Source organism: Carassius carassius, chromosome 47 (genome assembly GCF_963082965.1).
Source record: "Carassius carassius chromosome 47, fCarCar2.1, whole genome shotgun sequence".
In the NCBI taxonomy this organism is placed as follows: domain Eukaryota; kingdom Metazoa; phylum Chordata; class Actinopteri; order Cypriniformes; family Cyprinidae; genus Carassius; species Carassius carassius.
Window position 1 is genome coordinate 26,090,345 of NC_081801.1, and position 12,046 is coordinate 26,102,390.

General features: G+C 42.3%; 1 long non-coding RNA gene across 1 annotated transcript; it reads right to left on the reverse strand.

The window, feature by feature from the left end:
* Positions 1-3,067: 3,067 nt before the first annotated feature.
* Positions 3,068-3,941, reverse strand: LOC132130941 (uncharacterized). Its single transcript, XR_009428814.1, has 3 exons — positions 3,630-3,941; positions 3,371-3,533; positions 3,068-3,145 (listed from the first exon to the last, which is right to left on the reverse strand). It is a non-coding gene; the product is annotated as an uncharacterized LOC132130941 (long non-coding RNA).
* Between the last annotated feature and the right edge of the window lie 8,105 nt (positions 3,942-12,046).

The following is a 12,046-nucleotide window of genomic DNA, read 5'->3' on the forward strand; positions in this document are numbered from 1 at the left end:
TAGAAAAAATAGAAGGAAAAAAAAGAAATAGGAATAGGCCCCAGAAAGAGAAAAGAGAGAGAGAGAGAGAGAGAGAGAGAGAGAGAGAGAGAGAGAGAGAGAGAGACTCTATGCACAGACTGAGTTGTACACTCTTTTAATTGTGACAGGAAGTCCGGCTGCATCCTTAATTTTTAAGACAACGCACTCCAGGAAGGTCAGTGTCTTTTTCAGTCCTTTAAGATATTGGATCCCAAACAGAAAATATATACAAAGGATGAGGCCCAGTGTCATTGAGATGTCCTCACTCTCCTCAGTAATGGACTGGCCATCCAACATGATGACAATGTGGTCGTATTGTATGGGATGACCCTCCCTGCAGCCTTTGAGCACCATTTTATATATTAGGCCTATAATTTGCCAGTACACTAGGATCTAGTTTTGGTTTCTTAATAAGAGGCTTGATAACCGCCAGCTTGAATGGTTTTGGGACGTGACCTACAGATAACGACGAGTTAATGATATTGAGAAGCGGTTCTTCGGCTACAGGTAACAGCTCTTTTAATAATTTAGTGGGTACAGGATCTAATAAACATGTTGTTGGTTTAGATACAGTGATAAGTTTATTTAGCTCTTCCTGTCCTATATTTGTAAAGCACTGCAGTTTATCTTTGGGTGCGATGGATGAAACTGAAGTGTTAGACGCTGTAGAATCTACATTCGCTATTGTATTTTTAATGTTATCTATTTTATCAGTGAAGAAATTCATAAAGTCATTACTATTTAACGTTGGTGGAATATTTGAATCAGGTGGCGTCTGGTAATTTGTTAACTTAGCCACTGTGCTAAATAAAAACCTTGGATTGTTTTGGTTATTTTCTATGAGTTTGTGTATATGCTCTGCCCTAGCAGTTTTTAGAGCCTGTCTATAGCTGGACATACTGTTTTTTCCATGCAATTCTAAAAACTTCCAAGTTAGTTTTTCTCCATTTGCGTTCAAGACTACGAGTTACTTTCTTGAGAGAGTGAGTATTACTGTTATACCATGGCACAGTACGTTTTTCTCTAACCTTTTTCAATTTGATGGGGGCAACAGCTTCTAATGTATTAGAGAAAATAGTGCCCATGTTGCCAGTCATTTCGTCTAATTCATGTGTATTTTTGGGTACAAATAGCAGTTGAGATAGATCAGGCAGGTTATTTGCGAATCTTTCTTTGGTGGCTGGAACAATAGTTCTGCCCAGACGGTAACGCTGAGACATATAGTTAATATCAGTTATACGCAGCATGCACGGTACAAGAAAATGGTCTGTAATATCATCACTTTGGGGTACAATATCTATAGCAGTAAGATCGATTCCATGCGATATAATTAAATCTAGTGTATGATTAAAACGATGAGTGGGTCCGGTGACATTTTGCTTGACTCCAAAGGAGTTTATTAGGTCAGTAAACGCAAGTCCTAATGTATCATTTGCATTATCAACGTGAATATTAAAATCTCCCATGATTAGCGCCTTATCAACTGTAACTAGAAGGTCTGAGAGGAAATCTGCAAATTCTTTTAGGAATTCTGTATACGGCCCTGGTGGTCTATACACAGTAGCCAGAGCAAGAGATACATTAGATTTCTTTTGCATGTCTGACAGTGTAACATTTAGCTGAAGTATTTCAAAAGAGTTAAATCTGTATCCTGTTTTCTGGGTAACATTGAGAATATCCACAAATGACTTAATTAATCCACAAATGACTTAAGCTGTTAACTTTTTTAATGTGGCTGACACTCCCTCTGAGTTCAAACAAACCATTATCCCGGAGTAATGCATACACTCAAACAGTACACTGACTGAACTGCTGTGAAGAGAGAACTGAAGATGAACACCGAGCCGTGCCAGATAATGAACGAAAGATTGACACATTCTCGATTCAAGAACCGGTTGCATCGGTTTTCGGATCACCAGTAGTTTTTTCGGACAGTTCGATTCAATAAACCAGTTGAAGAAAACGGTTCATCGGTTCTTTTGTGCTCGACGTAATGACGTCATTTGCGATGATTGCCCTTGATTCAAGCCTTCGGTTTACCCGCGCTCATAACATTAGCACAGAATCATTTCAGATTCAATCACCAAAAGAATCATTTCGGTTCAGACGCTCTGTGTATCAGTCTGCTTCACTCTGAATCACAAATGCGCAGTATCATCAGCTCCTCGGCTCTCGAATCGGACGCGTCTGACAGTTACCGTCTGACAACGGTTCTTGACTCATGAACGAGTCATTATCTGGCTCGGCTCGATGTTCATCTTCAGTTCTCTCTTCACATCAGTTCAGTCAGTGTACTGTTTGAGTAAATGAATTACTCTGGGATATTGGTTTGTTTGAACTCAGAGGGAGTGTCAGACACATTAAAAAAGTTAACAGCTTAAGTAATTTGTGGATTAATGCGTATTGGAGACGCAATAAGGAGTTTACTGGATGATGAAGGAGATTAAGTTACATTTACATACAGGATAGGTTACGATAGACATTCACAATACATTCAACAACGCTAAACAATCACGGACGAGGAGGAACTGAACAGAACGGGTATTTATACACACAGAAGGTAATAAGGGAACTGGAAACAGGTGGGGATCAATCACTTAACTAAAACAAGAAAAGGAAGGTGACCAAATAAGGAAACAAAGTTCAGAAACGTGACAATATCACAAACTGCTTTGTTTTGAACTCTCTCTCACAACAGACACGGAAGAGGGGACAATGATGAATAAAGTCGTAGTTTTTACACTTTTTGGACCAAAATGTATTTTCGATGCTTCAAAATATTCTAACTGACCCTCTGATGTCACATGGACTACTTTGATGATGTTTTTCTTACCTTTCTGGACATGGACAGTAGACCGTACACACAGCTTCAATGGAGGGACTGAGAGCTCTCGGACTAAATCTAAAATATCTTAAACTGTGATCAGAAGGTCTTACAGGTTTGGAACGATATGAGGGTGAGTTATTAATAACATAATTTTGATTTTTCGATGAACTAACCCTTTAATTAGACTTGCTTCACACTCAGTCAACTGTTCATGGCTCACCTCAACTTCAAACAGCAAACCCGGGTCCTCCTTAAACAGTGCAGGCAAGAGCAGAATAGCTGCTTCCAATTGTAGTCCTTTAAACAAAACAAGAATTAGGTTAACATAACATGGTGGATGCTTTTACGTTTTCTTTGTTTTTCAATTAATTACTAAGACAGTAATTATTACTACCTTTAATAAACTAGAAATTTGTCTTTATTATTATACCAGACAGATACATGCAGGAATGTATTAACACAGGCAGATATGGGTGTCAGCCAGTGATACACAGAAAATCTAAGCAGTGCAGATTTAATTACCTTTTTTCAGTCTGTCATCTTCACAGTCATCAACCACACACCTGAACTTCTCCATCAGGGGATTCCGTGACACTTGAAGGACTTTAGGTGCCATTACCGAGAGCTGAGAGAGAATATGTTGGTCCACATCAACGTTGGTACGGTCTCTCATACCCCAAAGGAGCTTATGTTAAGATGAAAGCAAAGTAGAAAAGACATAGTCATAACTCGTTAGTCATAAGTCATAACTAAGGAGGCAATTATACACTACTGTACTTACCATTTTGGCCAGTCTGAAACATGGAAACTCAGAGATAATCTCCTCCGTGCTGTGGTTAGACACAAAAATGTATCTGGTAGATTTTTATCAGCGCCATCCTTTCTTCAAGAAGCTCTAAGTTTGGTCTAAGCTTCTCTGTTTCCTCCTTTATTACTCGGAGATGTTCCCTGATGCTTCGTTCATCTTCTCCTGCATCAACCTATTGGGATAGTTAAATTGTTACAAACTCTCAAACTACAACATTGGGACCAGCAACTTTAAAAATATGAGGAAAAAAGGACTAATGGTCAGTCCAACCCGTGAAGTCTGTCATAACCTTAAGAAAGAGAGAAAATAACAAAAACAAATTACAACAATAGGGTGAATGTAAGCCTGTAGAGTAACTTATAGACCTATCTACACCAGCCCAGTGATGACAAACATTAATAATTTAAATATTTTGTGCATGTTGACAGTATTTTATGACTTGACACGGACATTTGAACCTTATTGAACATTGGGATAGTTGGTTGACATTAAAGTCTGAATGTGTATCCCTCAAAAATTATTATTTGTTTTCCACTGAAGAAATAAAGACATGGAAATACTGTATGTCATCGGGGTTAGTAAATTATAAGTACATTTTCATTTTGAGGTGAACTAACTTAATCCTTTAAATGTACACTAACAGGCGAGACACTAACGCTAACGTTACATGTAAATAGACTACACAGTATCCATGGTAACGATCCAGCTAGCTATAAAAAAAATTCCCCCACTGGGGAATTAGATCATATTAAACGGTAGTGTTATAACATTATATCTGGAGAAAGTCAAGAAAAGAACGACCCCAGTTAACTTACAGTTCAGTGTTTGTGAAACAACATATTTATTAGCCAAAACACGGTTGGTCAGGCTCCTCAGTCAGCGAACATTAGATTGATACTAAACTTAGCATTAATGTCACAAAACACGGTAAAACTTTTGCAAAATACAATGAAAAGTTTCCCCTGACAAGTAACTTAACATTAATTGTATATTTCAGTCGCAGTATGCGCTATGACACTCACCTCGAAAGATATATTCTGTCTCTTTTTAGAAATCTGTTCGTCGTCGTCGGTCGTCCTGGTTTTGATTGGCGTCGAGTCCAACGGTCCAGTTTTTCTAGAGTGTTCTTTGAGGAATGCGGCCGGCGCTCGCCCTCGCTCACGTGCACCTGAACTGCACAGTGCACTCTATTCGGTGCATACTCACATAGGTTTATATATATATATATATATATATATATATATATATATATATATATATATATATATATAAATTATAATAAAATATAATAAATATAATAATAAAAAATGATATATATATATATATATATATATATATATATATATATATATATATATATATATATATATATATATATATATATATATATATATATCATGTTTTTATTATTTCTTTTATTGAACTTAAATTCTTGACACATTTTCACATTTTGTAAGTAGAAATTGAAACACGTTTTTAAACATAACTTCTCTCCTCACTCATTTTAGGCTAATTATTTGAGGCCTATATACCTACACAAATAACAAAGAGCAATTGATGAATATGAATATAGGTTTTTATTGAAGTTTTTGTGACATAATTTCGGTATATATCTGACTTCACATCCACACCCAAAAAAATTTTGTGGTCAAAAAGTCTTGTGTGGAGGCCTAAGTTGGATATGTGCCTTTTGTTCAGGAAAATCACAGTATTTTAATGTCATTTTTCTAATCACCAACTAAAGCTAAGACACTTAGGATATTAGAGAACTAATATCACTAAGAATTAGGGGCTTAACAGGTTATTTGCATGGCAGTGGTGCCATATAGCACCATGTCCACTGCAACGAACCGCTGAAGAACCACTGAAGAACCAAACTGGGCTTGACAGGTTCTTTAAATGGTAGTGGTGCTATATAGCACCATATCCACCACAAAGAACCCCTGAAGAACCGCTGAAGAACCATAATTTTTTTAGTGTGTATCAGTATTGTTATAGCGTGTTTTGGACACTGGATCGGTTATGTGCTGCCAGAGGAATGAAAAGGACAATAAGAGTCCTTCATCTACTGCTAAAGGTCACCTTTGTCTCATAAAGCCTTGTGACAATAGGACATTAGGATAGGCCTGATCTGCTCAGAGCTGATTTTCATTCCATTAGTGGAAGTCAGAAAGAATCAGCAAAGCTGCCACTTCAAACAAGTTCATCTGAATTCGAGCTTGCTAACCTGCTCTCTGCTCTATCAATCAAGTCTTCGGGATTTTGAGGACATCTGTCCCCACTCAATTTTGCTTTACATAGCATATTAAATGAACTTGGCAGTGAATTTGTGAATGAAATAACACCAAATTTAACAAAAGGGTCACCTACTGGTGTAACTATAACCTCTGATGGATTTAGTGATTTAAAAATAAACAAATAAATAAAAAATAACAATACAAAAAATACAATTGCAAAAAAAATAAAAAATAAACACACACACACACACACACATATATATTTGTGATGTTTATTTATTTTTATTTTACCATAAATGTACAAAAAAAACAAAAAAAAGTTGTCTTAATTTGTTTTAGGACACAGAGACCACCATTGTAGTGGAGCTCCAAGTTTGCTGTGTGCAAATTCCCAGGATAAAGATTTGTCTTGAATGAAAATTTTAGGCTGATTGGGAGATGCTTGCAGAGAAGGAACTGCATGTTGCTGATGCAGGTTCTAATAAACATTTGCATTCACTCTGCCATGCATCTGTATAAGAGGCCCAACTCCTATTGAGAAAACATCCCCAAACCATGACACATCCTCCTCCATGTCTTTCTGACTTATTTATGTCCTCTGGATTCAGTTTATTCCCAGTTTGATGCCAAACATATTTTTTTCCCCATCAGACCCAAATAAGTTAAACTTGCTCTCATCACTAAAGTGAACTTTGGACCAGTTCTCCTCACTACACACAACATGCTACCCAGCAAAGGTTAGTCTAGCCTTTTGATTCTTTCTGCTGATAAGAGGCTTCATCACTGCAAAGTGTGCTTTCAGTCCGACTTCTCTTAAACGTGCAGAGACAGATCCTTAATACAGGTGCAGTGCTGATCCAATTCACCATTGAGACTCTCTAAATTATCCTGTCCTCTTGTTTGTCTTACGTGGATGACCAACATTTTTGGGGAACTTGGATGAATTAGTGTCATTGTAAATCTGCGATATTCAAGAAATCACAGATTTGGAACGACCAGCTTCTCTTGCATTGGCTGAAATGGTCATCCCTTTAGCATTCATCTGGAAAACCTCCTGTCGCTGGCTTTCAGTCACCTTTTCAGCTTGCCATCTTGCAATCGCTAGTTACGCATGTAACTGTGGTTCTGTGAATTCTGGATGACCGCCAGAGGCAGTGTAAACACTATGGATTATCGCAGCGCCAGCTAGATAGGTCGAGAGAATATACCAACAGAGCCCTGGAGGTTACAGGCTACAGTAGCTCAGCATTCTTCCTCGGTACGCCTTTCTCGTGCATTCCGAGTGACTGAGAACTCTGGTGGTCACCCAGAATTCACAGAACCACAGTTACATGCGTAATTAGCGTTCTGTTTCATTCTTACTGACTGCCAGAGGCAGTGTAAACACTATGGATGACACATACCAACATAGTCATGAGAAATGCCACCCACCTGAAAAAATTAAGGCCACTCCAGAAGAACCGCAGAACTAACGGCGTGATGAGCAGCAACGTTGACCTTATAAAACCGTGCAAACGTTCATGGAGAAGCCCAGGTAGCAGCCGTGCAGATATCCACCAGGGAAACTCCTCTAAAAACAGCCCATGAAGATGAGATGGCACTTGTGGAATGGCAAGTAACCCCCCAGGGCAATGGTCTCCCTGCTGCCTTGTAAGCCAGCATACTGGTCTCTACTATCTAGTTCGACAACCTCTGCTTCGATACTGGAGCACCTTTCTTCACACCACCATAGCAGACAATAACTGGTTTGACTATCTAAACTGAACATTAGAGTTCACATAACACCTCAAGGCATGAACAGGACACAAAAGTTGGGCATTTGAGTCAGACTCTGAAGAAGTCTGAAAAGATGCCATTTCAATGTGCTGATTTATGAACTGAGGAAGAAGGACCTTCGGAAGAAAAGAAGGATTGGGTCGTAGAACCACCCCTGAGTCATCTGGTAGCCAGCGCAAGCAACGTTCGCTAACAGACAGTGCATGCAACTCACTGACTCGTTTCGCAGTAGCAATAGCTAACAAAAAAGAAGTCTTCAAGGAAACCAATTTAATGTCAATGCTTTGCAAGGGCTCAAATTGGGGTGAACACAGGAATGCAAGCTCGAGTGACAAATCCCACACAGGGAAATGAGGATTCCAAGCAGGGTTCAGACGGGGAGCTCCCTTCAGAAAACTGCAGACAAGACTGTGAGAGCCAAGAGAAGAGCCACCAACTGGAACATGATATGCATAAATCGCAGCAACATACACTTTCAACGTGGAAGCTGCTTTTCCTTCCTCCAGTAAACGTTGAAGAAAGCTTAAGACACTCTGAACTTCACATGTTGCAGGATCAAACCCCTGATCTTCACACCATGCAGAAAAAAGCTTCCAACGGGAGGCATAAATCTGTTGTGTGGAAGAAGCCCTAGCATTAGAGATGGTGTGCATAACAGCAGGATCAAAATGCTCCAGGGAAGGATTTAGCCCAATGGCCAGACCCAAAGCTGCAGATGAGCTGGGTCAGGGTGCCAAACACTGCCCTCCAGCTGGGAGAGGAGGTCCTTCCTGGGAGGAAGCTTCCATGGATTTCCTGTCAGAAGTCTCAGCAACAATGGAAACCATGGTCTGGCTGGCCACCGTGGTGCCACAAGTAACACTCTGTGCTTGCACAGCGAGATCCTGTGCAACGTCTCCCATAACAGAGGGATAGGTGGAAACACATATAGCAGGCAATCGGGCCATTCTTGAGACAGCGCATCCTAGACCAGTGGACTGGACACCTCTGTCCTTGTGAACCATAATCGGCAGTGGGTGGTCCTCTCTGAAGCGAAAAGATCCACCTCTACTCTCCCAAATCGTAGCCAGATCTCCTGCACTACAACTGGATGAAGCCTCCATTCTCTTGGATGTACTTGATCCTGGGAAAGAGTATCCGCTGTCTGGTTGCACACTCCTGGTATATGAGCTGCCCTCAGTGAAGCGAGTCGTGGCTGACACCATGTCAGGATCTCGTGAGTCAACCGTAGAGACCTGCGGGATCTTGTGCCGCCCTGGTGGTTCAGATAGAACACTGTTGAGGTATTGTTGGACCGAATGAGAAAATGGCGGCCTGCCAGAACCGGCATGAAGTACTTTAGGGCCAAAAACACTGCCCTTAGTTCTAGCAGGTTGATATGCTCTGTGGCCTGGATCGGTGTCCAGCGCCCACAAATACCTCTCCGATTCCACGTCGCCCCCCATCCTGTGAGGGAAGCATCTGTCGTGACCAACTCCCGACGAGAGAGAACAACACCCAGGGGCACTCCTGCCTTCAGAAACTCTAACTGTCTCCACCGCCTCAACGCACATATGCAACGGTGAGAAATTACAACCAGGCGATGGCGATGCCTGGTGGGATCTAGCCGTGGGAACTTTTGTTCCATAACTAGAGTGGTCTGAGGTGGAGTAAACCTAAGGGGATCACCACCGTAGCTGCTGTTAACATCCCTATTAGTCGTAGGACCACCTCGTACTGTAAAGACACCCCCGGGCGAAAGTGAGCCAAAAGCTGCAGAATGTTCGTCACATGTTCCTGAGACAGGGAGGCAGACATTAGACAGGAATTCAGGGTCATTCCTATGAATGTAGTGGTCCGTGATGGGACCAGACGGCTCTTTTTCTCGTTCACAGAAAACCCCAGCTTCTGCACATGACTCAAAAGCATTCTGGAGTCTTGTACAGCCTACCTGCGCATACCTTTCATCCAAAGAGGAGACAGAGCTGTGCTCACACACCTTGTGAAGACGCGAGGAGTAAGGGAAAGACCGAAGGGTAGCACTTTGAACTGGTAAGCTTGGTTTAGAAAACTGAAACGCAGGAACTTTCTGTGATGTATAGCAATTGGGACGTGAGAGTATGCTTCTTTCAGGTCGACACTTACAAACCAATCGTCTGCAGTCACAGACCGAAGAATGTCGGCCGTGCGAAGCATTCGAAAAGGAAGGACCTTCAGGAACAAATTCAGAAGCCTCAAATCGAGAATTGGGCGGAAGCCACCGTCCTTCTTCAGAACAAGAAAATATGTTGAATAAAACCTGTCTCCCTGAACGAGAGGATGAACTTTGTCTATAGCTCCCTTCTCTAACAGTGAACAAATTTCCAGAGACAACTTCTCTGACAACTGTAGGAACAATTCTTGAAAATCTGGGAGGCCGGCTTCGAAACTGTAGAGTATATCCCCTGTTCAGAGTCGTCAACACCCAGGGGTCTGCCGTGTTGGATCTCCAGTATTCCAACTGATCTATTGAAAAACGATCGACCGCCGGCCTTACTGTTTCAGGCTTTATGTGTGCGATTTTTATTGTTCACGGGGGGACGCTGACGGGGTCCTCCTGGAGGCTGTCGATGTGGTGGGTGAAAAACTCTCGAATCTTAAAGAACACAAGGTCTTTGAGGGGGCTGTGGCTGAGGTGCAGCATGCCGGCGGAAACGTAGCTCCGGTGTGGCATAGTGATGTCGGGTCTGAACCGCTGGCATCCTAAAAGCAGGATTGCGCTGCCCCTGTGTCAGTTGACGAGTGGCTTCAGACAGCTTTACCCTCTTTTCCAACAGTTCCGGGACATTTGGACCAAAAGATGCCTGGGAACAAATGGAAGATCTCTCAAGGTCTTCTTACAGTCCTCCGGCAGTCGTGCTTGGGCAAGCAACACTTGACATCGGGCTGCCAGAAGCGTGGCTGTAAGACTACCCAGCTCGCGGGTCACAAGGCCTGTTGTCAGCAGAGCAGTTTGCAGAAATTGTGAAACAGAGGGATCCGCATTTGCAGGTTCCAGCGTACTGGTGGCCGCCAGAAGTAACTGGCAGATTGTGTTTTCTGCTCGAGTAATGTAGGCAACAGACTCATATGCCTTTTTTAGCAAGGAATCCGTACGACCGCATTGCTCACTGGGACATCGCACATTTCCTTATAGGGCCTCATCAGGGGACACCACCAAAGCTGCCACGGGCTGCTCTATTTCCGGCGCACGACCCACCCCGATATCATCTGCTTCCGGCATAGATGCTAGCGTTCGAGCAATCTTTGAGCGCCGCTTAGGCGGACCAGAACCAGTGAGAGCATTAGAAAATTCAGTCACAAAATCCTTACATGGTGGCATGGCAAAAGAAGTTGCAGCTGTGGCCCGTCTGAAAAACACATTCGTTTGGGGAGATTGTACAGGTGACTCATCAAGTCCTAGACGAGCAACTGCCATTCGAAGCACAGCCAAAGTATCATTGGAGGAGGACTGGGTTTGTCCAGACGACTGAACTGACCCCCCACTAGACCCCTCTACCATTGGTTGACCAGTGGGAACACCCTGAGGTGATGGTTGTGCAGTAACATTCATAGTATCACCATGATTGTGAAAACAGGAATCTGAAGCACATGTAGAAAGCACATCAAACTCTGAATGATGAGAAAAATAAGGGGAATCAAAAGACTGTTCCCTGGTTCCTTGATTCTGAACACTCTCATCCTTCTGCGTCATATTAACAGGTGTAGCAGATGTGTCAGGCTGAAGCGAGTGAAGCAGGCGTTCTGCCATCTCTGAAGAAAGCGCTGATACCATCATAGACAGCGAACCTTCCTCAACATGTGACTGTACATCACCTCGCGATTTGGTCTTCTTAGAAGGGAGGGGGGGGCACCAGCTGCCGCCGACGCCCTGCGTTTCCGAGTGCGCAAAGTGGCTACATCCAACTGCCCGAGTTGCACCATTGAATTAGGGTCTAACTCGGCAAGACGGAGCTGCCGTGCCGACATAGGCAAAAGGCTGCAGTGCATGCACGGGTCCGTGAGAGCCTCTCGTAGATGTTGAATACCCAAACACAACGGGTAAATGTCATGACCGTCGTCAGGGAGAAGATGATTAGGGCAAAGCTTGCAATGCCAGTGGGAACCAGTGGCGATCGAGCTGTGAGCCATAATTACTCGCTAATAACACCCTCAGATATCACTGTAAGGTTAAGTTTAGCGGGATGAAAAAAATATACAAATAAAATAAACAATTACCTCCGATGAACCGACAGGTAATACCACAAAATAATCTCACGAAAAAAGGTAAAAAAAGTGGCTAAAATGTCCGGCGGATTGAACCGAGGAACATTCGAGGAAATAAGAACACTCCGAATAGATCAACTGAGATCAACTTAA